Below are 3,108 nucleotides of genomic sequence, written 5' to 3'. Positions count from 1 at the left end.
CTCCTGGGGAGGGCAAGGGCACCCCAAGCATCACAAAAAATTCCGAGATTGACCATCCCACCTCCCACCCAAAAAAAAAATATAATCTCTTCGAGATAGTGCAAACCCCAGTCTCCAACACCCAAAAATGAACAAAAACCACACCTACCTGTTGACTGCCACTTCTACAAACTCCAGCAGCACAACCTTCCACTTGATGCACCACAACTAGAAGGAAGCAACTCAGGAACAATAGACCCCACCTGAAGAGACAGCAGACAAACCCTGTAACACAAACAGCACCAAGACACCAAACTCTGACAGAAAAGGACTGCCATAGCTCCACCACTGCACATGGCACATACACAACCTCACTCCCCCAGAAGACCCACCATACTTTCAGACCTGAAACAAAAGCCCTGTCCCAACCAAAGACTCCATCCCAGGGGCAGCACATACAAGGCAAGAGGACACAGCTCACCTCATTCCAGACCTGCAGGAAGACATCATAAACAGCCTCTGAGGGGCCAAAATAGGATGCTCCCCACACACACCACCATGGGCACCTTTTGCAGCCCTCACCCTGGGGAAAAAAAAAAAAAAAGATTTGCAGAGCCATAGGGATCAGAAAGGTCCCACTCCCTTGCTGAAACCACTGATCACCAGGAAAGCAACCCCACACATCCCCAGAGTAGAAGACTCAGCAGCCTATCCCATTACTCACACCATTAAATCATTCTTGCTTCTGGAGTTCAGGTCATGAACACTGCTCCCATTACTGTCCACATGAACCAGTCTCCATCAGCTGAACTCCTGCAATTCAGATATGTAATAACAGTAGCAATATTCCCCCTTGTATCATCTACCACCCTTCTCTCAGAAAGAAGACAGTAATAACACATAACACTACCTTGTTGGTCTGGCATTATATCCACTCCTAAGAGGTTTCTTATCTTCCTGTCACTTGATGATAATATCTCAAAGTTGTTCCATCATATTCTTGGGGATGGAGTCAAGCCCAACTGGCCTAACTTCACACAGGCCATCCTTCTCACCCCTTCTGAAAGCTGGGGTGACACCGGCTATCTTCCAGTCCTCAAGCATCTCTCCTACAAGAACAAACGTAAGCAATGCAATAGAAAGCATTTGGCAATCACTTCTGCTACAGTACTCACAGGCATATTCCATTAGGGCAGGGATCTGCAGCCATCAATTTTACTTAAGTGAACTTTGAGCAGCTCCTCTGCACTCAAGAGGTCACCCTTCTTCAAAGACTGTTTCCTCTGGTATTACCGACAAGCAATCTCAGCAGTGATCACTGAAAAAAAGAAAAAAATAAAAACACAACACCCATTTGTTACCTCCTCTTTCTCACATCCCCTATTACCAGGGCCCACACTTACTATAGCAGAGGCCCACTTGTTCCTTAGTCTCCTGTTTGCTACTGAGGAACACACAGATTTCTGCTAGCCCTGATCCCCCTCTCAAAGCTGATACTAAGTGAGCCGTATCCTTCCTCAACCCATCTTTACCTTCTCCCCTTTGACTTTATATGCAAGCTCCTCATTCACCCCCGCAGATCTCCTGCCTTTTCTGCTCAGCTTCTTACTCTTTGAAATGCAGAGGTAGTAACACTCCAGTGTCAACTGCTCACAAGACCCCTTCCGATGCTCTTGCAGGGCATACCTCCACACAGGTCCTCTAGGAGGAGTAAGTTGTCTTCCTTTAAGTCCTACTCCGCATCTTCCACACAAAATCCTGAATTCAGTCACACTCGAGGCCACCTTTCATCTTCACTTACTCAACAGGGAGAGCAAGCTCCGGAGGCACTCTGCTCCTCATCAGTTCCTCCATCACCCGTGTCAGAAATTTTACCTTCAACACATTGCAGGAGCCTCCTGGAATGAGAGGGCCTGGCAGCCTTGCTCTCCTAATAGCTGACACTGCAGCTTGAGCTTACCGTGAGAAAAAATGCCCACAGCTGTAAGGCTACTCTCAGCTGTATGCAGAAGGTCTCATCAACATCCTCACTCTGGCCTGTAACCAACACCCCCAGTGATCTAACCCACACTTACCTGCTGCTTCAGCTTCACACGCAACTGCTCCGCTGGCTCTTCGTTCCTCTGTAGGCAGGGCTCAATACATCCCGGTTCTCTCACTGGAAAAGCTGCTCCACCACCTCACTGGTCTCTTTCCTAAGAAGAACAGAGCCATCCGCAACAGTGTGCAGTCACTCAAGCTGCCCCTCTACATCCCCACGATGGGAACAAGTTGATGCTCCTGGAGTCACACATAAAGGGGGGGAGGAATCCACTGTCCATCCTGTTAGCAGCCACTACTGGAAGAGGGAGGGGCTGAAGCACCCACAAAACCCTATTTGGGTGTTGAGGCCACCCCTGGGCCGTGCTCGGTCTCAGGCAGTTGAGCGGCAGCCCCGTGCCGCTTCTACTGAGCAGCGTGAAAGCGGCTATACACAAACCCCCAAAAGAGAGTACTTACTTAGGGACTCCCAAACTCTCACCGGTTTGGACTGACGAGAGGCTCCGCCGCAGCCCTCGCTCGGCCTGCAATAAGAGGAAAAACTCGTGTTATTTCGGCAGCCCTTAGCGTTGCTTCTTACACCCGGCAGCACCGAGGCCGGAAGAACAGGGCTCCATCCCGCTCGCTCCCACCGATGACAGCAGGAAGAACTAAAGCACTCCCCCGAAGAACCTCGGGGGGGGCCGAGAGCACCCCGGGGCTGCGCTAGGATTCGGGAAACCGAGCGGCAGCCCGTTCAGAAAACGCGACGGGAGCCGGGCAGCGACGCTAGCTCCTACGCCGGCCCCAAGAAGAGCGGGGCGAGGACCCGGCAGAATCCTGCGGCAGACCGGGAACCCGTAACGACTCCCGAGCTCACCGCCTCCACTGTCCCATTACTATTAGAAGCGCTCACCGGTTCGGGCTGATCCTTACCGCGAGAGCGCTCACGGCAGCCTGAAAGAGGACAACAAACAGAGAACGTTAAAAAGAATCCCAGCGCCCCATTTACAAAGCAGATCCCCGCTTTTCAACCCCCGTAGCGCCAGGACTGGAAAAAGAAACGAGATCCACCCCCGCAGGCGAAGGATCCTCAGGAACCACCTCGAT

The 3,108-nt window shown here is 51.4% G+C and overlaps 1 long non-coding RNA gene across 6 annotated transcripts in view; it reads right to left on the bottom strand.

Annotated features, from left to right (window-relative positions):
- The window catches only part of LOC104910535, a 5,580-nt gene that overhangs the window by 1,844 nt on the left and 628 nt on the right, over positions 1-3,108 (bottom strand). Inside the window, exons 1-10 of one of the 6 annotated variants that reach the window (XR_002113965.1) lie at positions 3,073-3,108; positions 2,915-2,955; positions 2,479-2,543; positions 2,055-2,174; positions 1,666-1,877; positions 1,155-1,297; positions 890-1,088; positions 706-792; positions 461-562; positions 149-242 (exon numbers count right to left, since the gene is read on the bottom strand). This is a non-coding gene — a long non-coding RNA (uncharacterized LOC104910535). The other 5 variants (XR_002113969.2, XR_002113966.2, XR_002113964.2 and 2 more) reach the window with 5 other exon arrangements.

This window comes from Meleagris gallopavo, chromosome 4, assembly GCF_000146605.3.
Source record: "Meleagris gallopavo isolate NT-WF06-2002-E0010 breed Aviagen turkey brand Nicholas breeding stock chromosome 4, Turkey_5.1, whole genome shotgun sequence".
Lineage (NCBI taxonomy): Eukaryota > Metazoa > Chordata > Aves > Galliformes > Phasianidae > Meleagris > Meleagris gallopavo.
Note: the sequence above shows the minus strand (reverse complement) of the source record. Positions and strands in the feature narration are given on the sequence as shown.